Here is a 26,481-nt window from a genome sequence, read left to right as displayed (position 1 = left end):
AAGTAGGAACTAATTCGGTTATGAAAAGCCCACTGAGCGGCTGAGAACTTACGCGGGTTCAACCCTGAGCGACAAACCAAGATGGAAGGTGCCCGTTGGGGTGCCACGTGGCCAGATCTCTACGGCCAATCTTCAAAGGCGTGTCCATCCCATCTGGCGTGGCCTTTAGACATTGACCGCAGTACCAGGCCCGGTTGAGGCCAACCACATCTCCAAATTAAATACGTGAAATTTTCCGCCTGTCAAAGCCCAATTATCGCGTTTTTTCTTCCCCGTTATATTTTGAAATAACTCATGAGGCAAGCTCCCTCTCGTATGCGAAAATTATTTCTATCTCTTTGCTTTTCGATTCCAGTTCAGGTTTTATCCTTATTCACTTCTCACTATCTGAGATAAGAGTTAAGAGTTTATAAAAAGTAGGCCACAGATATATCTATGCGTTTATATACCTATCAATCGGTCCGTCTATAGATAGATTGAATCAATCCTCTCCTGATCCTTCTATCTATCTACGAACCAATCGATCGACTTGGCCTCTATTAAATCAGATTCATCGATCCTGGGATGCCTTATGCCCAGCTGCGTGGAAGGCACGCTGACTCTGTCACAACCAGTAAAACTAAGTTGCCCTCCTCACAGGACGGAAGCCCGTTATGCACTGGCAATCTGACCCTGAACGCGGCATCCGAGTCAACTGTGATTCCTATTTAAGCAGGCTAAAGCCTGATGCAAGAACACAACGTCTTGAACTGTATAGAGAAGTCATCTTAGAGAGGGAAAAGTATGAGTTTCGAGAATCTTTTCTCCAGCGTTGTCCCACTGAAGACCAACGTTAAGCTGTCCGTTCTCTCCTTCTTCCTTAACGCAGTACGCCGTCGCGATGGCACGTTAAACCGTTCTCTGGCTTCTCTCGCCGAGTTCACTGTTGCGCCCAACCCAAGCCCCGTAAACGGTGTCTGCACAGATGACTTTATAGTCGACCCTGCTCGGCAGCTCTGGTTCCGCCTATTCCTTCCCACAGCACGTAATCCAACACCGTTGAGCGTAATGGTCTTCTTCCACGGCGGGGGGTTCGCCTTCCTTTCTCCGGCCCAAGGGGAATATGACCAGGCGTGCCGTCGATTCTGCAGCGAGCTCGGCGTCGCCATCATTTCTGTGAACTATCGCTTGTCTCCGGAGCATCGGTACCCCGCACCATACGAGGACGGAGTCGATGTTCTACGCTTCCTTGAGTCCACCAAGGCCCGTCCCTCTTACTCCAAGGGCCTCTTGCGAGAGTTCTTCATGTCCGCTGATCTCTCTCGCTGCTTCCTCGCCGGCGACAGTGCTGGCGCCAACATAGCGCATCACGTCGCTCGCCGCTGGTCAGCCATGGACACCCACTATGTCAGACTGGCGGGGCTCGTCACCATCCAGCCGTTCTTCGGTGGAGAAGCTAGGGTTCCCTCGGAGATGCGCCGCTCAAACGGGCCAATCGTGACCACCGAGCGCACGGATTGGATGTGGAAGGCATTCCTTCCTATTGGCGCGACGAGGGAACATATTGCGGCCTGCCCAGTGGCAGCTACGGAGAACCTTGGTGGTCAGAGTTTTCCACCGGTATTGGTTATCGCAGGGGAGTTTGACCCGCTGCTCGACTGGCAGCGCAAATACTTCTGGAACTTGATAAGAAATGGAAAGAAGGCAGAATTAATTGAGTACCCCAGAACGATTCACGCCTTTTACGTCTTCCCGGAGCTCGAAGGTGGCCCAGAACTGATTGAGGATTTGAGAAACTTCATCTTCAGCCCTTAAGGTTACTGATGGAGCTCGATGATGTCACCCCCGCCGCGAGAGGAAGAAACTAATGGCTGGCAACGTATGTAGTCAATTCTTTGTAGTCTTAACAATTCATTTATGATTTTACCAAGACATGTGCGAGAAAAAAGTTCTCCGTATTTTGTTTTGAGACGGTCAATAAGCGCACATGTGCAGAAATCTGATTCTAATTTAAGGGAGTAGAGAGGCTTGTCTATGTGTGCATGAGCATAGTGCAATGAAGTATGAGGAAATGAAAAAAATATGTGAAGGAGATTCACCATTTTGCGTCTGACAAGGGGAAAGAAACGACATAAATGTCGTTGGTGAATGAACGATACAACCGAATACTGGATAATTATCGCACGAAGACCACTTGTGCCTTGAGTGTAAATGATCCTAGAGAGGAACAGAAAAAAGAGAGAGATATAGAAAGAAGGGAGAGAGATGTTAATGCAGAGAAAGAATCAACAGACACCATTAGTAAACGGCTGACTGTCATTGTTTAACTTTTTCGGGCAACTCATTTACTGTCCATTCAATTGGTACTTCTGTATCTCTAAAGTACGTGTATCGTTGTGCGTAAGAAAAGAAAATGAATTTCAACAGGTTGTAAATAATTCTACCTGGAGTGGTGGAAGAACCTATTATTGGACGCGTTCAAAACTTGGGGACAGTTATGTGAAAACACTACCTGGATTCGAGGACTCTTTAGAAAACAATACGTCAACATTTGAAAGAAAAAGGAGTCTAGTAAATGGAGGAATGAGAGAGATATGACAGACCACCGGAAGGCAGAGAACACTAAGAAGCGCGATAGAAATTTTAGAGGGAGAAGATTCTAGGAACGGCCGGCCCCATAAGAACCAGGCGAGAACGGTATGATACTACTGGTTTGATCCAAGGAATACAAGAGAAATAATTGGGGGAACTGTTCGAATTAATAAGATAGAGCTAGTGTAAGATGACGGCTTAAAGATGATCAGAGCAATCATGTGAGTATATCTGATGCCGGACGTCGTCTCAACGGCGTCCGACCGTCACCGAGGGTAGGAACTCGGTGTCGTATCACTAACTAATCGATTTACGTCCATGACGTCAACCGATGGATATGCGGAGAACAGAAATGCATGTATGAAGATAACGAGGATGATGGTCCGACTATGGTACGTGCAATGCGCCGACAAGCTATGAGAGCCAATCCGGAGCGGGGACGGGGTCGCCTAGCCAGGTTGAACCAGCCCTCCAAGTCGTCCGAGGCGGGTCGAGGGCGCGCACGCCGTCGAATGGGGAACTCCCACTGGAATGCTCACACGCGTCGGGGCGTCCCGACTCGTACCGGACAGGTAAGACGCTCGTCTTTGTTTCGTCGTACTCTCAATCTGTCTCACTCTCCTATCTAACCCGAGCGCGGTGGAGGAAATACGAAAGAATACTGAAGGAAATAAATGACGTAAAGGGGCGAGTGAAGCAGAGTACCTTCGTCGCGCTGGCGACGGGATCTTCGTACCAACTGGTTCCGGAGGAGGGAGTTGTCCGGGGTGCCGGAGGTTGACTGGTGCGGAGGGGCGGCGGCGTCGGTGTGAGCGGAACGGGAACCCCAGCGTCGCGCGGATCACGGACGGCGGGCACGTCGCGAGGACGGGGGCACACGGCCAGGCGCCTAAGGCACCGGTGAGCACGGCCAGCGGGCGCAGCAGACGGCGCACGATGCACCGGCGCGCGCGCTGTTGCCACGCGCCGCGGGTGTCGCACAGCACACCAGCGGCGCAGCTGGCGAGCGCTGCTAGGACCGGGCGGCGCCGGCGGGGCGAGGCGGCACGACGGCAGCGCGGCGGCAGCACGGCGGCGCTGGCGCGCGGCGCGCGCGGCGGCGCGCGTGGCGCGGCGCGCGCGCGGCGCGGCGCGATCGGCGCGGCGGCGCGCGCGGCGCGCGCGGCGCGGCGGCGGCGCGTCGGCGCGCGCGGCGGCGCAGCGCGCGCGCGGCGCGCGCGGCGGCGCGCGGCGGGCGCGCGCGCGGCGCGCGGCGCGACGGCGGCGGCGGCGGCGGCTCCCTTCCTCCTTCTTCTTCCCTTTCCTTCCTCTCCCTTCTCTTCTTCCTCTCTTCTTCTTCTTCTTTCTCCTCTTCTTCTTCTTTCTTCTCTTTTTCTCCACGACCTGACCCTTCTTTCTCAAAGTGCAATTCTTCAAATATTAGGTCAAGGTAAGGGAAGCGCCCACCTCTTCCCCTTATATATGGGTGAGATGGCCCTTCCTTAGTCCAATAACACAAAAGAAAAAGGAGAGAAAATAAGCAAGAAAATAGGAAACGGGCTTGTCAGGCCCAACATAAAAGAAAAAGGGGGAAAAGGGTTCCGCCTATGGGCCCTTCCCCCGCTACACGACAATACGAATAAAGGGAAAAACTATAAGATAAAGTAACCGACTGTAACGGTGTGCTCCGGTGGTCGGCGTCCGCGTCATGCCGAGTAACGGAATGCAGGATCCCGTGTTGCTGCGGCGGCTCGTCGTGGTGGCTGGACTCGTCTCGGTGGCGAGCTGGGTAGTGCCGGCTCCTCGGGTGCTGAGTCGGGGAAGTCCTGCTGCTCCTCTTCTGCTGGCTCGATGACGACCGGTGGTGACGCGCCATCAATATCTCTATATATATCTCTTTCTATCTATCTCCCTTAAATTGTATTTAGAAATTTAAGGTAACGGCCGTCGTGTGTGACGGCCGTTCCGTCACGTCACTCGTCCAGGCCACCTAATCACTGTCACATCATCTTCACGTAAACCTCGTCACGTGTTACCGTCACCATCACGACCTCTGAATTCCATCGCCGTCACGTCATCCGTCACGGTGACGTGTGACGTGACGGATGACGTTTGACGATCCCTAGTACGTGGGGACTCCAGCAAGCCTCATCTTGCGGCAGCTGTAGCAACCTCCCAACTCAAGCGAGATCAAAATGTTGGCCCTGGTCTGTATCAGGAATCCTTAACATCATCTTCTTATTTATGTAGCAAAATGTCTAGAAATGAGATGATCTTTGCCTCATCTCATTTCTGTAGGTCTTCAGAAGACATGTATGTAAGAATTTTTTACCTTTACTCTGCAAATGAACAATGCTTGATATCTTCTGAGAAGAATGGCTCAAGCAACTCAAGAAAAAAGAAATTCCTTCCCTTCTAGAGAAGAATATGAGGGTTTGTACATTCATGAGGTACCCAAGGAACCCCCGATCGAATATATATATATGCATAGAATGTCGTTTAAGTTCAAAATAAGAGAAAAAACCATAACTTTAACATTTTATGAATATATCACACTGCTCATGAGAGCGTCAGATCGTATGACTGCAGGAGTCAAGGCCCGTCCAATATCAGCTGAACCGTTACTCCCATTTACAAAGTGATGAACTGCTGATACTTGTGGAGGAACAATTCCATGTTGCATCATCAAAGCACCTTCAGCTCATATTCCAGCCCAAAGCTACTAATGAATAAAAAGACAGGAGATAGCCTTTCTGCATTGCTTAAATAGCTCTAAATAGTGTCACATTGCCAAACAGAGTCCAAATTCATGTGGCCCATGAGTCCCGTGAAGAAACCTACAGAAGGACAATCTTCTCAAAGCTCAACATCAAGTGTTGGCACCATCAGATCTATATAACAACCAAAGACATGAAGAAGACGACCTTGCCCACACATCTGGGTCACTACTAGTGCCTCATTTTACCTGATCTTCAAGGCAATAATGTGCTGATCTGAGGCCATATGGTGATGGCGACGACGTCAACACAATTTCTGCGGACCCGCCGCCGCCATCGCCCGACCAAGTCAATGCACCGTCATCCATCACGTCTCCACCTACGCACGCCCCGTCACGCGTCATGACACGTCGTCAACACCGTATCAAAAACTGCCCTTTGGTGTGACATGATATCACGTCGCTCACCTTTATTTTATTTTTATCTCTCGCATTTCCTCTTTCCTCCAAGGCCTATATACATAGACCAATGTTGTAAGAAACTCTTCGCAAATTTATATCAAGAATTGAGTTTTTCTTCTTGGAGGATTTGGCCTAGCCCTCTCCCTGTTGGACCACCGCTGCCACCACCGTCGCCGTCGCCCCGCACCGTCGACCGCCACTCCGCCTCTGTGCCCGTTCGTGTCCTGCGGCCCTTCGTCAGGATCGCCCAACGCTCAGACAGCCACTACAACCAGACTGCTCAACGCTCGACCGTCCAAGCGCCAGGCCGCCCACGCCAGGTCAGCTCAGTGCTCAGGCCGTCGAGCGCCTAGCATCGGCCGCCCAGCGCCTGGCCGCCCACCGCCAGGCCGTTCTCGCCAAGACCGCCCAACACCCGGCCGCCGAAGCGCCCAGCCGCCCACGCTAGGGCCGCCCAGCGCCCAGCCACCCAAGCGCCAGGCTGCCCCGCCAAGGCGGCCCAGCTCCCGGCCACCCGAGCGCCCAGTCGCCCATGCTAGGGCCGCCCAGCGCACGTCCATCCAAGCGCCAGGCCACCCGTCAGGGTCGCCCAACGCCCGGCCACCCGAGCGCCATACTGCCAACGCCAGGCCACCTTGCACTCGACCGCCCAAGCACCCGGCCCCCATGCCAGGCCGCCCAGTGCCCAGGCAGCCAAGCACCTAGCGCTGACCGCCCCAATGCCAGGACGCGCCCAACAAGCTGCTTGCTCCTACGCCGCCCTCGCTCCTTAATCGCCGCCCACGTCTCGATCACGCCCCTCACTCGTCAACGATACGATCAGAATTTCCCGCATCCTTGTCACGCACCCCTACTGCAGAGGTACCCCTCAAACTCTTTGGTGTCCATGTTCTTCGTCCAGTGTTTCGCGAGAAGTTCTTCCACCGCGTCGGATTTGTTTTGGATTTTCTGGAATTTTCAACGACAAGTGGATTAGGTGTTTCTTGAGTTTTCCCACGAGTGTGAATTCGATAGTATTGATTTTGGCGATTGGCATCATCGTGGTGGTTGAAGACAGTACTCTCGCCTTCGACGAGGAAAGGGGCTGCACCACTACTGTTTCATCGGCTTTAAGTCTTTCTAAATCGATCGTGTGAATTGTGGTATGTTTTATCCATCCCCTCCCTAAACCAGCCCAATATTTGGCCTTTCCATCGTCCCCTTTCTGTCACCACAGTCATCCTACATCCATCATCTCCTGTTGTGCTGCATCATATGGTATGGAGAAAGTACACTCATAGGCCTTGAATATATTCTTTAGATCCATTAAGAAAAAGCATTGCATCATTGGTGAATAGAGAATGTAAGATATTCAGGCAACCCTTTTCAAACAATAGTGTTAGATGAAACCCCTTGTGGTTGCTCTTGTGAGCTTATCTCCCAAATAAACATATAAAACTACCAATTTTAACACCTATCTTAACAGTTGCTTATTATAATACTATCAATGAATTTCAGAATCAATTCAATAACTATCTATCATGTCTATGAACATATTAATCCTAATTTTGGTATAAATAATATCTTACTTTTAGATAGATTACCACTGTCTACTTTAGTTATCCCTAACACTACCGATTATAACTTAATACTTTATATCATTTGTATTTCTAGCTTACTTTAATAACCTTTTTGTTTCCTAGGGCCTCGATCAAGACAAAAAACAAGAATAATTCTAAACAGATGACTGGAAAACAAATCTTAATGGCACCAAAAAAATATGAAATGAATCACCTTGACACGGATCCTATCCATGATTCATTCAATCCTCATGATAACATGATAAATGCATGTATATTTACATACATTTTAGATGTTTTTGGTGTTGTAAATTTGGAATTTATCATGTTATCTTGTGAATTATCTAAGTATTTATGCACTAGCTATAAATTCTATTTTTTGCACATTATGGTTATTTTTTACTAAACACATTGACTTCTTTGAAGTCAAGAAATCGTAGTACTGATGAGTATTCTATAGTTTCACATGCAGAAATTTACAGGAATGAGAAGATTGTGATTCTTAAAGAGTTGGAAAATTGTTTAGAGTTCTGTGATTCTCAAATGGGGCTTGAAAGGAGAAAAGGGTGTTGTGGGCCTTCAAAAGAGAAATACGTAGGAGATGGGCTATGATATGGCCTGCCTATTGGGCTCTCAAAAAGCTTCAAAGGGAAGAAGTTGAAGATCACAAGGGAAAGCTCTCAACCCAATGAGAAAAAGAGGCAAAATGACAAGAAAAGAAAATAGAAAATATCCAAAGGGGTATTTTAGTAATTCCTCAAATGTATAAATAATCTGTTTCTCCCTCGTTTCCCCTTATTCTGGATGTGCTCTATCAAGTGTATGGCAATAGGACAAGGTATTTTTCAGAATCCAGGTTGTTCAACCTGCTTAATCCCATCTCTTGTTTGCATTGAAAAGTGCCTGATCCTAGAAAAATATAAGTATCCAGACTTGAGAGGAATCATTGAGGGCTCAGTAAATGTTTATTGAGGTTTAAGGAACCTAGATTCAAATTTTTCCCATCATAACACTTTTATTCAGTTTTCCTTAAAAATCTTGATTTTCTCCCATCGCCGCCGCTTGTGTGCACTGGTGTGCACTACACGGCAGCGCCAATGGGTCGGCGCTGCCCTTTTCCCGCCGGCCACGCACATGCCCAGCAGATAGAGGGGTGTGCCCTCTTTGGGGATTTAGCCAATTTTCGGCTTAGTCCAAGAGGGGTTTGACCGGATCGAACCAGTGTGACTGGGTCAACTGGCCCATTAAAGAAAAAAAACTTTTTTATTTTAAATTGGGATGCCGCTATTGGGCCAAGCCCAATAGGCCAACCTAATAGGCCCACCCAAGCCCAACCCATAGGGAGGTTCGTCACCACTGTCGTTGCCGCTCTACCGTCGCTACCGGTAGCGGCAATCGCTTGAGCAGGTAATTTCTCTATTTTGAGCATTTAAAAATTAGAAAACTAGGAATACAAATCATGAAAAATAGAAATGTTAGTTTCTACATTTCAAATTTCCCAAAAAAATTAGTAAAAATCCTAACATTAATAATAAATTTCTAGTGATTTTAACATCTAAAACAATTATAAAAATATAGTTAACTCTCATTTTTAGTATTCCTAATTGTTTTGCTGTAAATTAAATTCCATAAAATTATTAAAATATTTATTTTTGATGTATGTTGTTAATTTAAAATTAGGAAAACTAGTTTAATATATTTTTAGTGTTTTGCTTTGTATTTGTGCTTCAATTTAAATCATAGGAAATTACATTAATTACATAAAAATCAAGAAACCAAGAAATTATTAAAATAGTTATATGAATTAACTAAAAATTGCATAAATTATGTTTCTCACTTTTTAAATCATATCCTTCATTTCAAGCTTGAGGAAAAAACTGAAACTAAATTTCTGTCTCTATGTGGATTGACCCCTTACTTGCCCTATATTAATTATAGAGTATTTGAGTATAAATTTTCATAAATATTGTTGGTTAAGTCTGAATTAAAACAACGACATTTAAACCCTAAATTTGGACCTATCACCTCAAATGAGTCATATAGAGCTGCTCATGTGTAGAGCCTCTAGAAGTATCTACCTGATCCTCCGCATGTCAAAACACCTCCTACACCATGACGACCTCCGTTCACCCTTCGTGGTCATAGTTATGCTGCCCCAATTGCATTGGGAATGGAGAGGAGCAAAGAGAAAAAGGGAAGAGAAGGGGAAGGCCTCTGAACAATTTTGGCCTGGGTGAGTTTTCATAAAAGCTCCAAAACTTTAAGTATATATTCCAACATCCAAAAGGCCATTTTTGTGTGACGCTCTTGGCTTATATATCAATCTAGTTAATGAATCCATTGGCCCAATAAACTTTATTGGGCATCCAAATTAATTAACTATATCATCATATTGAGAGTAATAAATCAATGTTAGATTTATTTGACCCAATCAATGGGTTGAGTCTCCAATCCATGGGGTGCCAAAGTACGCCTCGTGCTCTAGAAGATACAAAGGAGTGTTTATTGATTCACTTATAGAACCTGTCTGTATATTGCCTCATCCACTTGATGCTCCTTGGATGACTTAGATTATGGTCATCTGTCAAACTCTAATTGGTCATTAAAGTTAGTACTGATGCTTTCAAAAATAATCAGAGAACTCTTCTCCAATATTTCACCACATTGCCAAAGGACTCCATAGCATTGTCTTCCTTGAGCTATCTTCTCTTATACCGAGGGAAACGATTCTGTTCTAACCACTCAATCATCTTCATGAACTTCTTGACACAACGAAACCAAGACTGTTTAGAATCCCATGATAAGAAACTCGTAGGTCATACTCAAAGTACAATTGTCATTTACAAGATGTCTTTGGTGTCTCAAGTCTATGGACCATTTACATAGCCATGAAATAAACCAAATTGATTAATAGTTTGGTATAATACCATTCAGGGATTCATACGGATCAACTCAGTGAACTATATCTTCCAAGCAGCACCCACTATGTATCCTTAGTATTATTCTATATGGATGCTTTGATGTCCTTCTAAAGTAGTCTTTAAGTAGGAATATTTGGAACACATGCTTAAAGACTAGTGATCTACGGATTACAATGTCATCATAATTCCCTAAGTTTAATCATGTATTCATAGAATTTATTATAAGCATCACACATATAGTATAATGAATAGAGTTTATTAACGAACATAAAAAGAGAAATGGAATGTGTTATATTCTTGCCCACCATATAAATTCCATCACCTTTTACAATTATTACTTTTTCTCTCAGCTTTCCCTACGTTCTCCTTCTATGAATTTATTACTTCTTTCATCCCACAATAACTAATTCCTATTATTCACTTTATTATCATATTATTCTTCTTACCCTACTTCAAGTATTAGATATATGTATAAAAGCTAGTCCCTCCTGAGATGACCCTACTCCCTCTATATATAATTTACTGAGTTTTTAACGTTAAAATTTATGTTTTACTCATGCAAATTACATTTAATGAATGGGTTGAACTATAAATATAGATCCCAATCTTTGTAAAAAAACATCTTTTAGGTCACTTCCTCTTAAATATGCAGATTGAAAGAAGGTGAAGTTTTGAAGGTCCATCAAGAGTGTTCTTAGTACCTTAAGTGCTTTGAGAAGGTCAACAGAGAAGTAGGGGCCTATTCTGCATCAGGAGGATACCTTCATCTAGGTGGAACATAGGGATCTAAGGTTATTCTTTTGATTTACATTGACCATTATTCGACATATTCGCTTAGGAATATCATATTCATCATCACTATCCACCTTCCTCCATTCCCATCTATTGTCCTCTAGAACCATGTTGCGTATCATCCACACAATCATGATCTCATCAAGTGTTTACTTCTCTATCCACTTAGTAAACCCTGATTCATTATCTTCCTCCATCACATTCCTCCATTAATTTGTACATCCACATACTTCATTCCAACTCTATTATCTCCAACATGTCTCATATTCAAACCCTCTTATCCTACATTAAACCCTAATTTAAATATTAAACCATAAGTTAGATATTTCTTATTACCATTACCTTTGACATCTTCCTCTATCCCACACTCTTGTTTTCACTTGCTTCCTTCACAATTACAATCTACCTCTACTGGTCATACTCATCTAATTATTTTTTTTAATTTTTGGCAAAATCACGGTGCCAGATATGTCCAACCTTGCGGTTGTGCCCGTAGACTGATCCATCCGTGCCCTAGACGCCATCCAGGGGGTGTTTATTGTTAAAATGTAGTGTTTTCATCATTTTTAGGCGTGGTGCGAGCGTACATGTTCCAATTACACACGGACCCTACTCGCCCACACCCATGTTGTAAGAAGGGAAAGGTACATAGGTGTTACCTAGTGAAGGTTGAGATATGGTCACTCATGCCAGTAGGAGTTGGGGGAGCCCTCATTGCGATGCAAAAGTGGAGTGCGTAGTCTGCCCGTCTGTTCGCAGATGTCATCGTGGAGGTGCGTGACTTGACGAACTATCAAGCTAGAGAGTGAGCTCTCCCGCCTCCAGCACTCTATGCTATTTGCCACTCCCGTGAGCCTTCCTTCGATAGTGTGCGTCAAGTACGAAGGACCAGCAAGCCGAGGCGTTCAATGCGATAGCATCCACAAGTTGTCGGAGGGAGTGGCAAATAGCAAGAGGCGAGAGGTGAGAGGCGTTCAACGCAACGCCATAGCATCCAAGAAAGGAAAAGGGAGGAAGGGGTTTGTGTGTGTACCGCGTGGTTCGCAAGGGCATCTGTTGTCTGATTTCCCTCGCGCAGTTGGTGATGCAGGATGACTAGATGTGACGGAGCTAGGTGATGATGGGAATTGGATCCTAGGACAACTTGGGGCGATGGGATAAAACAGACCACAAATCACATGGTCGAGTTCGAAAATTAAATCCAGTGAAAATACTGATGGTGCAGCCCCTCTCCTCATCGAGGGCGGGAGTACTGTCTTACAACCACCGTGGTGATGCAAAGCACCAAAATTAATAACTTCGAACAGGGGATCGCTAGAAGATTCAAAGGCCTATTCAATCTATTCGCTTGAAGATTCAAAATCCAAATCTCATCAGACGGCTTTGGATGAACACTCGAAGAATACTGGACGAAGAACACGGCACCAAAGAGTGTAGAAGTACCTCGGTGCTAGATAGTGCATGAAGAGGCTGTGGAAAATTCTTGATGCGTCATTGGCAGAATGATTGACGTGCGCTTCGATAGGGTGTCACGGATCCAACTGCGTGGTCAGTTGGCAAGGGGTCAAGGGGGGAGCTGCCCCTTGCGCGGTGCGGGGCAGATGACCAGGGGCTCTACGGTCACAAGTGAACGGGGCGCTGCAGGCGCGGGCGCCCGGGTGCACAGGCGGCGGGGCGCGTGGGGGGCGCAGGCAGATGGGCACGTGGCGGCGGGGCCAGCCTAGGGCACGGGGTGGCCTGGGCGTGGGGCAGCGGCCAAGGGCGCAGGCGGCCAGGAACAAGGGCGTCGAAGCCGGAGCGCTGGGCGCGGGCGGCCGGGGCGCAGGGTGGTGGCCTAGAACGTAGTGCGTGGTGGTAATCAGCGACGGCGGTGACCAAAATGGGAGGGGAGGATGGGCGAGTCTTCCAAGAAGAAAAGCCATCAATTCTTAAAATAAACTCGGTAAGTGTTCTTTTGCAACATTGGCCTACATATAGGCCTCGAAGGAAAGAGAAAATAAGAAATAAAATAACCATCAAGGATGAGGTGACGTGTCGACTCATCATGTCACGCATGGTTCTGTAGTTGTCATTGGCGACATGTCATGACGCGCAATATGTCGTGCGTAAGTGGGGCCGCATTCGTCATTGGTGGGTTGACGTCATCATCATCATGGCAGTTCTTCAGTTGATGTTGATGGCGAGTCTAGATGAGAGGCGTCTCGATTGATAGTGGCAGCGCGTCTGAAGATGGTTTGTTAACGTCGACACCACTAGCTGGTGTCGGACACTAGTTGTGCGGGGGCAACACCGAATGATGTCCTGCCATACGCATTGTAGTCGCCACTGGGAACGTTTACATGCACGAAGTATGTCAACTAATACTTGGGAGTCCAATTCTATGATGATATGATGAAGGTTTTGTTCCTTGCATATGAGTGAACCATCACGTATCGCCATAGTACTGTATTAGTTTATATGTCGTAAAATGAGGAGAAAGCAAAGATAGTACTCCCTATATAATCCCATAGGGTACCACCTCTCCCTATTGGCCCTGGGTTCCCTTTGGCCATACCATCCACATTTAGCTTGAGCATGCCGATTGGCGGTGGGTGCCAATGAACAATCTATAGCCAAATGGGGGCGAGGGTCATCGAGGAACTCTGATGGCGCGTCACCACCGGACGTCATCGAGCCAGCAGCAGAGGAGCAGCAGGACTTCCCCGACCCAGCACCCGAGGAGCCGGCACTACCCAGCTCGCCACCGAGACGAGTCCAGCCACCACGACGAGCCGCCGCAGCAACACGGGATCCCGCATTCCGTTACTCGGCATGACGCGGACGCCGACCACCGGAGCACACCGTTACACCTTCGGTAACTTTATTCTATAGCTTTTCGCTTGTATCGTGTTGTCGTGTAGCGGGGAAGGACCCATATGAGGAACTCTTCCCCCCCCCCCTTTTATGTTGGGCCTGACAAGCCTGTTTTCATTATTTCCTTTCCTTTCTTGTTTTGTTTTGTTGTTTTTTTGGACTTAAGGAAGGGCCCATCTTCACCCATATATAAGGGGAAGAGGTGGGCGCTTCCCCTCACTTGACCTAAATTTTTGAAGAATGGTATTTTGAGAAGAAGGGTCAGGTCGTGGAGAAGAATAGAAGAAAGAAGAAGAAGAGGAGAAAGAAGAAGAAGAAGGGAGGAAGAGGAGAAAGGGAGAGGAAAGGAGCCGCCGCCGCCCGCGCCGCCGCCTCATCGCCGCGCCGCCGCTATGCCGCCGCTGTCGCGCCCGCGCGCCCGCGCCCGCCGCGCCGCCGCGCGCCATCGCCCGCCGCGCGCGCCGCCGCGCCGCGCCCGTCGCATGCGGCCCAGCGTGCCGCCGCGCGCGCCCACCGCCGCGCGCGCCACGCCGCGCCGCCACGCCCACCGCGCGCGCCGCGCTGCACGCGCCACGCCGCGCGCGCGCGCCCGCGCCGCGCCGCGCCGCGCGCCGCCGCCGCCACGCCGCGCCGCGCTGACCGCGTACCGCCGCGCGCGCGCGCACGCGCGCCACCGCGCACCAACCGCGCGCCCACCGCCGTCAACCACGCCTCCCTGCATCGCTCCGCGCTGACTGCGCGCAACCGCCCCTCCGCACCAGTCAACCTCCGGCGCTCCCGAGAACTCCCTCCTCCGGAACCAGCTGGTGCGAAAATTCCGTCGCGCCAGCGGCGAAGGTACTCTGCTTTCCCTAGCCTCTTTACGTCATTTATTTCCTTCAGTATTCTTTCGTATTGCCTCCACCGCGCTCGGGTTAGATAGGTGAGTGGGACAGATTGAGAGAACGACTAAACAAAGACGAGCGTCTTACCTGTCCGGTACGAGTCGGGACGCCCCGACGCGTGTGAGCATTCCAGTGGGAGTTACCCCATTCGACGGCGTGCGCGCCCTCGACCCACCTCGGACGACTTGGAGGGTTGGTTCGACCCAGCTTGGCGACCCGTCCCGCCCGGTTGGCTCTCATAGCTTGTCGGCGCATTGCACGTACCGTCGTAGAACCATCGTCCTCGTTATCGTCATACATGTATTTCTGTTCTCCGCATATCCATCGGTTGACGTCGTGGACGTAACCCGATTAGTTAGCGATACGACACCGAGTTCCTTCCTTCGGTGACGGTCGGACGCCGTTGAGACGACGTCCGGCATCAAACTCAAAAATCGAAGGAGGTCCCAGGCTAGGGCTGAGCAGCGGGCACAAGGTGGTAAAAGGTGATGTGTACGCCGTATCCATTGCTTGACTTGTCGCATGATATCCAAGCTGTACATGGGAATTCCTACAAAACAAGAAGACTTTTGCCCTTTCCAAATCTCACATAGTAAGTAAGTTATGGTGACATGTAGGAGGGGCCTTCATGTGGAATGTTTTGGCAGGAGATACATCTTTCCAAAATACTTAAGAAATGTCAGAGTTGAGTAGGTACCAAGAACTGGACGCCAATGGTGTGTAATTTGGCGCCAACAACCTAGAACTATCTCACTATGGAAGAAAAGGTGATGATGGTGAAGCTCTCCAGCTATCTACGTAAAATTTTTTCTCTAGGTTTAAATAAATTTTCCATTTTTAGATTAATGTTTTTCCCTTATTTTCCTCATGGGTCCTATATAAGGATCCCTCATGTATTAGAACAATAGATTTTCCCTTTGAGAGAAACAACTTTTTGGAAAGAGGTCTAAGTGACCTAGAAGAAGGTGGCTCCGCCGCCGCGCCGCCTCGCTGCTCGCGCCGCGCGCGCCTCGCGCGTCGCCGCGTCGCGCCCGCCCGTCGCCACGCCCGCGCGCATGCCCGCGCCGCCATGCCGCGCGCGCCGCCGCGCCGCCAGCCACGCTGCGCGCGCTCGCGCGCGGCGCCGCGCCGCTTGCCGCCGCGCGCCGCGCGCCTAGCGCCTGCCGGCGAGCCAGGCCGCGCCACCACGCGCCTAGGCTCAGCCCACCGGCCCACGGGGCCATTCGGCCTAATGGGCTGGCACCAGTCGGCCAGGCCCATTAGGCCCAGCCGCCGACACCGAGCCCTGAGGCGCCGCAAATCTGCGCCCCGAGGCACTGCAAGTTCGCGCCCGGAGGCACGGCTTACCCTTAGCCGCCGAGCACCCTTCCCGAGGCGGCCACGTCAGCCCAGCCCCTATGGGCTTTTGTTATCAGGCCGTCTCCGGCCCATCGGGCCTTCAGGCCCATCGCCGCGGCCCACACCGCGGCCCAAACCGCAGTCCCGCCAGCGGCCCGGACCTCGGCCCAAGCCACGGCCCAGCCCAACCCTAGCCTCGGCCCAGCCGCGGCCCACCTCGTCCGCCGCCGCCAACACCGACGCTGCCACCTCAGCTGCCACCGCCGCTGCCGCCACCGCCGGCCGCCGCTGCTGTCACCGGTTGCCGCCCTCGCCCGACGCCGCTGCCGCCGCTCGACGCTGTCACCGCCACCGCCGCCGCCGCCGCTCGTCGTTGCCGTCGCCGCCGCCGCAGCCGCCACCGCTGCTGCCGCCACCGCTGCCGCCGCCACTCGACACTGCCGACGCCGTTCGCCGACGCCGCACGCCAATGCCGCTCGCCAACGCCACCAACGCTGCTCGATGCCGCCGCTGCTTGACGCTACCGCTGCACTGTTCGCCGCCGTATTCGTCATCTGGCCGGAACCTACCCGCCCACCGGTAGTCGGGCCCACCAGCGCCTCGACGACTATCCGTGGAGCATCGACCACACGAAGATAGAGACACCCTTCGGCCCCAACAAATTGAGGACCCAGCGCAGGACCTTTTCAGGACACCCCCACATAGAGCTGGCCTGCCATCCAAGATCACCATCCTCAAAGAAGGACAAACGGACCACGCTCTCGCCGCAGGACGTCGACGACGTTCGTCCTGCATCAGATGCTCTATAGTCTCAGCTTGAGGAGATGTGGGCAACAATGGCAACACGAACAGAGAGATTGACCGATATGGGTCACTCGATCATCAGTTAAGATGCCATGATGCAAAAGTCTCCAAAGGAAGGATACACGAGTAATGATCGCCTGATGCCAGATTCGGCGACCCCAATGCTGGGTCAGGGGTTTCTCATGAAAATGCTCCCAAGAAGAGTGGCAAGAGAATGACCCATCAAGGGTAAGCATCCAAATAGGAGGATATAGAGTGGGCACAATAGGAGTACTCAAGGCTAGGGGTAACAGATCGATGGGAAGGCCATGTTGCTCCCAAAGGTGGCTTGTGTCACCTAGGAGTAGTCGTGCCACGGTCAATCTAAAGCGATGGGGCTCGAAGTGGGGGTGATGGGCTATTGGTGCGTTAGTGAGCCATGTATCATACCAAGCATTAATCTCGCCTCGACCGGCATGCCAACGTGCGACCGTGACTATCTCAATCCAATATCGCTGCCAAGTCCTCCACTTGAGATGGCCCCGGATACCCATCTCACCACACGCCCCACTCGCCATACTTTGATGAGATGAATCTCCCCAATGGGAATTGAGTGTTATGCATACACCACACAAGCTTCTTTTGAAGCATATCTTTGATGTTCGAAAGACGTCTAATCCCTAGACCCCCCTAGTCCATCGGCCGAGAAGCTTTCTCCCAAGAAACCCAATGGTGGCGGCTCTCTCCCTTGAGGTGACTGGACCATAAGAAACGTGCGCACAATCGCTCCATAGAGCAGAGGACTGTTAGAGATATCTGGTCACATGCTTAATCTTCTTGACCCTTCTTACATTATACATATCCCCTCTTGTTCTCAAAAAATTTCCCAAGTATCTATTCCATGTGGAGGCAACCCATGCTCATCTACTATCTAGTGCATTCAAGTGAGTATTGGTTTATTAAATTTCTTGATTAAAATCAAATCCAACAACCATGTGTTTTTACCCTAATTTTGAGTTTATCACTTGGGCTAGTCCCTAATGTTGTTGGCTGGTATCCAGCCCGAGGTGATAAATAGCCCTAACCAAGTTCATGTGAATGTTCCCCAACCAAAATACTTGGGAATACGGCATAATATTGATGCTTAAAAAATAAAATATAGGTGAAGCTCTGTCATCAACAACCCAAGAAGCCTTTTATGGAGTGACACGGCGAGACCTTCTTTGATTTTTCCCCCAAAGCCTTCTATTTTTCATCCCCCAAAGCCTTCTATTTTTCATACCCCAAAGCCTTCTCCTAGCATAACCCCAAAGTCTACTAAGATACACTTAAAGGTTTTGTAACTTGTTACTCATATATATGCTGATATATATGCTGATATATGTGCTGATAGTTTCATCTCAATACATTTTCAAGGATATTCCATAATAAATAGCTATTGAATGTAAATAAATGGAAAATAATTCACATATTTAATCAGTTATAACAATATGGTTTAATCTACCTTGCTTTTACCTATCGTGTGATTATCTCTCTCTTCTTGTTATCTCCGACTCCTCTTGTACTTTCTTTAAATATTGGGGGGAGATATATAAACTATGATATGGAGAGATGAAAAACTGTGAGGCAAGAATGTGATAATTATTAATGAGAATAAGATGATTAATTATGGCAGATAGGCGATAGTGATATGAATAAGAATTATAGAGACAAAAATCATAGAATAACTCTCAAAATAAATTTTATCATTTTAACGTATACAATACACCTCTATAATCATTTTAATACACATAAACATGTAAATTTCATGTACCTAACCTTATAATTAGTGTGTTATCATCTTCTGTGTTCAATAAAAAAATTTTAAAAAATTGGAATAGATCCACAAATAATGATTTTCAGACCAAGGTTGCTAGTGGAGTGGTTTCTAGGGTACATTCTTACTCACCTTTTGAATTCCTTAAACCTGTGCCAAAAAATATTTTTTTATTCTATGAGTCTGGAATGATGCTAGAAACAAACTTACTGTTTATTTTTTCTCCAAAATATCTTGTAAATTTCTGTAGAAAGTCGGATCAGATTCTTCCTCATTCTAGTGAGATTTTGAATAGAGGGATAGTGTTTGAAATTAGGGCTAGATCTGCCTATGCGAGCTTCAAAAGTTAATGGCGAAATTGTTTAGCTTTCACAAACCCAATATTCAAATGCATTTAATATAAAATAGACAAATAATACACAATAAATCATTCATTTTGAATTGGCATAATTACATATTAGCTATTAACTTCATTATCCATAAAAGTAAACCAAATATCTAAAGCTTCTCTGAGAATTTAACATCAAAAAAATTCCTTGAAACTTATTTTAGACATCTTAATCTATCTTCTTCAAAATATTTTAAATATATTTAAATTTATTCATCTATATTTAATCTGTTATAAATAATCCGTTAATTTATATGTAAATATTTAACTTAGGTGGAGACATGTTGACCATTGTGTTTCATGTGCCAATGGAGTGTGGATTGCATAAATAATTTACCAAAAAAATACTACCTGATTATCAACATATCATAAAAATATTCACACTTAACTCAACAATTTAATCCATAGACCAGATGGTCAAACATCACCTATTGATGTACATGAAGCTACTCATCCAATGCATGTATGAGTTGCACAGTTTAATTCATATGAAGGCCATTATCTTCATATGCATAATCATTCATAAGAATAAAATTTTCTTAGTCAATCTAAACCCATTGACTGAGGGTTGACTTTGCATAATCCACTTTTAACGTTCATTAAAACACATGCTGAGGTATTTCACTAAAATGCACCAAGCCTTTATCTTGAATTTTAACTGCATATCCAAAATAAATAATGATGGTTTCTTCTTTATTAATTGAAAAATAATGAATATTTAGGAGTAGATTAGATTATTTGAGTGCTTGAAAAAAGAAAATGTGGCTCTCATAATCTCTGGTATTCGACTCTACTACTTTTGCTTCAGCTGATATTTCAAAGTTTTCGTCATTATTATGATCATCACTACCATCCCCTTATTCAAATTCAGGGTGTATGTTTTCTCAAATAGTTGAGATAACTATTTTCCCCCTCTCAACTTAGACATGAAATCCATATGTGCATGCTCATGAAAAGGAACATTTCATGGAATACTAAAACATGATATTTATCAATTAAGTCATCATATCCATGACATGTACCATATGAAATCCTTGGGAAAGACAATATAATAATATACAAGAGTTATCTGATGATTTCCCAATGCATTAGTACTAACTTGAATGATCGGTAAATGTGTAACAGTTTACCATACGCTAAGTCATCTTAGAAGGTTCTGGCTGAACTTCACTTTTAGAACTACATTCATCAATTTTACATATGTAAATTTTTCATGTTTAGATCTTTTTAAACCATTCTGATATCTCCATCTTGGTTTTGTTCTCTACCGTTGGGCTTTCAATAAATTCATCTTGTTTTTTCATCACTTGCTTGAACTTTTTTATCATTTAGCCAGCAGACAGATCATGAGAGTAATGTGTCTACAACACAATCATGCATTCCACATCTTTTTTAATATGCATCGCTTAATTCAATTCATTATATTGAATGTGTGAGGCTTATAATGAAGTCCATGAATACTTGAAATGTCATAGGAAGTGATACTAAGATCATAATATGAAGAATCTAATCTTCAAATATTCATTATAAATGTTACTATTCAAAGGGTACTTGGTAATGACATTGAAATGTCCACTTAGAAAAATCCTATCTTGTATCCTTCAAGTGATGCGTATGACCAATGCCCTAACCATTAGTGTGGAGACTAAGAAAAAAAGAGCATGCTCTTTAGAAGAAAGATCTCACTAATTGATCAGTAAGAATCTCTAAACGGTATTTTCAATCAAGTTGATCAGATCATAGTTATGTAAGGGATCCTTAAACATTTCTGAATGGATGGTTCTACTTTGGCTTACGACTTATGAAATCCTACTAATGGAATTCCAAATATTCGTAGCTGGGATGAGGCAAGAAGTTCATAAATATTGGTCAAGATGGGATTTAGAGTGGAAAGTTCAAGGAAGGTGAATTGATGAAGTCCTTGGGCTATGCAATAGAATAACATATAAGAATTCTTTGATGATTCCCCATTGCATCAGTACAGATGATCGATTAGGTCTTGACAGTTGACAATACATTAAGTCATCCTAAAAGCACCAAATGGATGACGACTATATGTAAACGGTAACTAATAACACATATTTCGTAGGTTAATATGCCCATATTTACATGTTTATTTACATTCAATTGATTAAATGTGTGTTTTATCAACACTAAAGTGATTAAATTTATTTTGAATGATATTTTGAATTTATCAATGTTTCCATATTTTTTATGTTTTTTGTTACGTTAACTTCATAAAGAACATAACTTTTTGAGTCGACATATAACTTTTCCTGATTTTTTTGGCATCATATTTTCAGAGATGTCCACTTGTAAATTCAAAATATATTTCTTAGATTTTTATGAATTAATATCTATTTTGGGGCTGACAAGGATCCAAATTCAATTCGGGATATCTAACAATCAGAAAGAGTTTTGGGCTGAAATTTTGATTGGGGTTTCCTTTTTACTGCTCTGTCTATCAATATGGTTGGATCTATAAATAGAGTGTCGGATTTTTGTTAAAACTATCTTTGAAATCACTTCCTCATAGAGAGGCTTATTGAAAGAGAGAGGGTTTTGAAGGTCCATCAAGATGTTCTTGGTGTTTTGAGTGATTGGGGAAGATCAACAGAGAAGTGGAGAGGCTGATCGGCATGAAAAAGATGCCTTGATCCCAGTGGAATATAGGGATCTAAGGTTAGTCTCTTGCCTTTCATTGGTTTCTCTCCTTCACATCCCTTTACTTAGATCTACGCCCTCACTTTCATCATCATGTCATTCTCATGACCATCATCCAATCATCTCGCCCTCACATAGACATTTCTGATATTGATCTCATCACCTTTGTCTCAAATAAAAACCTAAAATCATAAAGTCCATCATCCTCTTCTCCATCTCACAACCACATATACATTCTTCCATCACATTCATTAGTTAGATCATTATCATCTATTCTTAAACTAATCTATTTCACCATCATCCATTCGCATCCACTCAGATCCAAACACCATGTTCATCATTATATCTTCTTATTCATCTTCTACATCCATCATCACTTCACATCGTCATCCATCTCGCTCTCTCATTTCAATTTCATCTATCAACATCCTCCAACCTATTCATTATATTTGTTATACATATCATCTTTATAAAATAATTATTATCGCCCTCTCACCACCTTGTAATCATCATATCTGAGGGGACTATCCAGCCTGACCCCGCCAAACCAGTTTGTCGAGTGAGGGCTCACCCGCGAGGCCCAACCTTCGGAGTACCCGGCCTCGTCAATGGGCTACAAAGGTTTGACGTTATCTTTCCTTATGTTTTATTTGCTTAGTAGGCCTTGTTTGTCAGCTGCAAATGAGTTTGTTTTCTGTTTGTTCGCACATGTTTGGACCATTATATGAACCTACAAATTTGCGCGTGTGAGCCCATGTGTCGGCGTGTTAGTAGGTTTCTCTCTCCTATTAGGGGGCCCTAATTACTCTTAATTGGGCCTTCTCCCCTTTATTTCTAAGGGGGAGGCCCATATTTGCCACTATAAAAGGTGGGGCCAGCCCATAGGAAGAGGAGAGAAGAAAAGATAGAAGAAAATGTGATTTTGAAGGATTTTTCCTTTTTTTTAGTGTTTTTTGTTTTTGTCATATTTTCGAAAATGTTACTGTGAAGTAAGGAGAGAGAAAAAAAGCCTAGAGTTTGGCCGAAACCACCGCCTTATTAGCCAAAAATAGGGGTGAATTTTGCAGAATTTTTAATCCCTTGTCGTTGTTGATTTTAGCTTATACAATAAAATTTATAAAATCCTTTAAGATGTGTAGTGATAAGTATGGGTATCATCCAAGGGAAGCTTGTAAGGAGCTCTATTGATGATTTAATCAAATATATTGACCCTAATTAGATTTACTTTGATTTTCAATAATGACCTAATCACCCTAATTAGATGATAAATTTAGTAAGGGGGTTACAAGAGATGAGAATAATAGAAGAAATAGGGAGCTCAAAATTGACTTTTTTTATCCAATTTAAAGGATCAAAGGAGTCAATTAAAGGGATTAAGAATAAAATTTATTGGTGTTGGTTGGTTTTGGAGGCTTGGTAATTCAAAAATTACTGGACTATTAGATAATAAAAGGGGGGAATTTAATCTCCTAAACATTAAACCTTTTTTTAATATTATTTTATGGTGCACTTGGAATAGCTTACTAAATCTTACAATCTCTCTTCTCAATACTGGTAAGGGCTTCTACATGCCACTCAAGCCAAGTGATTTAGAAATTCAAACCAAGTTCAAAAGTAAAAATCACAAACTTTACTAAAACATAATCCAAATTACGCTAAAATTCAAAAACAATAAGATAGAAAGCACCTAATAGAGTTGATCAAGAATGAAGCTGCTCTCTTTGTTGCAGCTGTGATAGAGCCACCTCTAGAATGAACTCCTCCTTTTGAAATTTGGCTTTATGGTAAAAATTACCATTTTACCCCCATTTAGTAATTAATTTTTATTTATCAAAGTAGGCTTGATCTTGATCCAACACCATATAGATAGAAAGAGGAGGTCAAGATGAGAAAATCTATAAAAAACTCATCAATCGGATTTCAGGATCAAAGGTTATGAATAAATGAATTTCGACCAATATTAGCCACTGGATTGAAATTCATTAATTTTTTTTTTTTTCTTTTTTCACATGCTATGATGTGCCGCATGCTGATTGGCTGGCGCAAATTTAAATTCGGTTTTCAGGTTGAATCTGTGAGAGCCACAATAAGATCATAGAGATCAAAGAGAAGATATATAAAAAAATTGACGTTGTATAATTTAAATGGACTTAAGCGTGCATTTTTTGCAGCGTTGGCGAGTAGCAAAATGCCACGTTACCGCCCGTGCCAGCGTGTTGTATGCCCCGCGCGGGCGGTGAACTTACCGCCCAATAGCCCCCTCAGCAAGTGCTGTCGGATTCTCATTCGACACCCGAGATGAGCCCACGTAGGTTGCCCAAAACCACTCTTGTATTTGTGCGTTAAAGTCCTTAAAACTCGTAATTGCCATTGGACGCGGCCCAAAAGTAGTTGTGTATATGCCTTTCCGCATTCTCTCTTTTGATTTTTCCTTAAATCATAGAAAAAATCCTGAAAAACTACAATTAATCCCTGCGCAATTTTCATAATTGTATCTTTACCCCTGCCGTCATGACCGAGAGCTGTTTTTAGGGGTAAATTGCAACACATATTTATAAAAAGCCCCTCGAACTTAATAAATTACTTTCCCACTCATATTCCCCTTATAAATATATCCTTTTCTCTTTAAAAATTCATTTCTTCCTCGAATAAATCCCAAAAAAACTCCAATAAAATTCTAGAAAAATCTAGAAAATTAATTAATTCATCTCCACACTAATGAACATGCAAATTAAGTTTAAAACCTGCCATTTTCATTTAAACAGAATTATTTCAAGCTTAAACAAATTCCACAAAATTCATAAAATTAACAGAAAATTATGGAAAAATCAGAAATCACTAGGAAACCTTAATTACACGTAAATATATGATAACACCCCACTTTAAACTCTTTAAATGCATAAAATTGTGCTAATTTCTTGTAATAACGCCGCCGTCTTCGGCGTAAAATGCCGCCGCCAACGGCATTGCTAGAGCTCCAACTGCCCCATCAGGAAACTACCAAGCGGCTCCCGCATCCACAACAGCGCTGCCCGCAGCCGCCGTAGCTGCCCACAGCTGCCGCAGCCATGTGCGGTTCCTGTAGCTGCCGCAACAACCCGCGACCACCACAGCACCTGTCTGTGGCTGGCGCAACAACCCACGGCCGCCGCAGCAACAGCCGTCCGCCACAGTAGCCGCCTGCGGCCCGCGCAGCATCCCGCGACCACCGCTGCCCTAGTGGGTGCCGCAGCCTACTACCCCCACCGCTGGAGTTCCACAACCGCCACAACCAAGCCTTCTCGTCCATGACCGCAACTTCCTTGTGCCACCCGCGCTGTCGCCGCCACATTCATAGCCCCAGTGGCACCCGAGGTCACAACCGTGATCGTCAGCCATGGCTACGTGCCTCACCGCCTTGCTGCCCATGTGTCTTGTCGCCGCTACGCCATCGTGCCTTGCTGCCACCGCGCCCATAGCCGCACTTTTGCCTCCGTGCTCGTCGCTACAATCACCGCTGCACCTCGCTGCCGTGCCCATTGCCACGGTGCCTTGCCATCGCGGCGTCGGTGTGACTAGCCACCTTCTTGTGATATTGCGCCTACTTGCACCACTGCGCCTACTTGCGTCATTGCGCCTACTTGTGCCGCTGCGCGTACTTGCACCGCCACGCATACTTACGCCGTCGTGCCTACTTGCACCACCGAGCCTACTTGCGCTGTCGTGCGCTGTTGTGCGCCGTCACGCCTACTCACACCACCGCACCTACCTGCGTCGTCATCGCGCCTATGTGTTGCTCGCCTTCCTCTATTGCCAAATCAGACATCGCTCGAGCCTACCGCTCCTAATACATTCATCAATTCCCTCTCGGCATTATATTATTTATTTTAGTGCCTTTGAATATTCAATCAGTGCGTCCTTGGTTTAGACCATCGAGGGAGTGCGCAAAAGCGCCAGTAGCCGAGCTCGCACCATCGGCCTCCAAACCGACGTCTGGATCATCAGGAGCCTAGTTTCATTTCCAGGTCACGCTTATCGTAGTTGAATGGTTGTTGGTCTACGTCGATGCTGGATTTATACTTCTCACTGGTTTCATTGTTGCATCATCACTTGCATGATGTCTACATTAGTCATCTCCCCTACATGACATGACTACCCTCGCCCTCCCTGTGGTGTAACACGAGCCGTTTGATCCCAGCATCCCTCTTGTTACATCATTTTGGTATCAGAGCTTGAGTTAGGTGCTTCCGGTTCACGATCAGTCAAATACATCATATTGATATCTGAGCCGATCATGCTTACCTCTACACTTATACAATGTATTTTTCTAAGAATCGATTGGGTTACCAACATCGAACCCCTTATTGCTTGAGCGAATATAATGCTATCCCAAGTTTATGATATTGTTATACGTTCATTTTCCTCTTTCTTTTCCTTGTTTTCCTCTCTTTCTCTTGTCTCTTCCTTCTCAGAATCGGAAATTTCAAATTCCAAGTCTCTACCCACCCAACCCCTAAAAACAAGATTCATCATTTTGGAGATATCAAAAGATAAAAAGAATGTTTTGTCTATTTGATCCAAAAAACGTGGTGAATGCACATATGCTTGAAACATTCTTTGGCCTTATAGATTTTGTATAAGTGTATTTTTTTGTTGATAGGTCGTCACATTTTTTTCGTGTCCGCACTTGATCGCACGTATCGCATATCTTGAAATTCATAGCATGTGCATTCATACATATACTCATCAGCTCATCATTTAGTAGGAGTCCCCTAC

At 45.6% G+C, this 26,481-nt stretch overlaps 1 pseudogene; it reads left to right on the top strand.

Annotated features, from left to right (window-relative positions):
• The first annotated feature begins 729 nt into the window (after positions 1-729).
• Positions 730-1,937, top strand: LOC144706115 (putative carboxylesterase 18 pseudogene; annotated as a pseudogene).
• Positions 1,938-26,481: the final 24,544 nt, after the last annotated feature.

The sequence above is a fragment of the Wolffia australiana genome, chromosome 7 (genome assembly GCF_029677425.1).
Source record: "Wolffia australiana isolate 7733 chromosome 7, ASM2967742v1".
NCBI lineage: Eukaryota > Viridiplantae > Streptophyta > Magnoliopsida > Alismatales > Araceae > Wolffia > Wolffia australiana.
The sequence above is the reverse complement of the archived record's forward strand: the minus strand, read 5'-3'. Positions and strand labels throughout refer to the sequence as shown.